The sequence below is a fragment of the Egretta garzetta genome, unplaced genomic scaffold (genome assembly GCF_000687185.1).
Source record: "Egretta garzetta isolate BGI_Z169 unplaced genomic scaffold, ASM68718v1 scaffold551, whole genome shotgun sequence".
In the NCBI taxonomy this organism is placed as follows: domain Eukaryota; kingdom Metazoa; phylum Chordata; class Aves; order Pelecaniformes; family Ardeidae; genus Egretta; species Egretta garzetta.
Window position 1 is genome coordinate 477028 of NW_009258493.1, and position 305 is coordinate 477332.

Consider the following 305-nt stretch of genomic DNA (forward strand, 5'->3'; position numbering starts at 1 on the left):
GTCCCGTCCGGGTCCCTTTTCCCCTCCTGCACTCCCAAACGCGGCCCTTTGGGGGTTGCAGCTCAGTTGCTCGTCCCCGGGAGCTGGCTCGGGGGTCTGCGCTGCACCCCGCACAGGAGTTGAGGACAGGGACAGGGAGCACCTTGGGGTCTCCAGTCAGGGTCCCCTGGGGTGTTGTTCCTGTCCGTAGGGTGCTGCTGCCCCAGGGTGATGTTGAAGCCATCCCAGCTCTGCAACCAGGCTGTAGGGACATGGCCTGGGGATGTGGTGGGCTGGGGTGGCGGCTGTGCCAGGGGGGCAGGGTG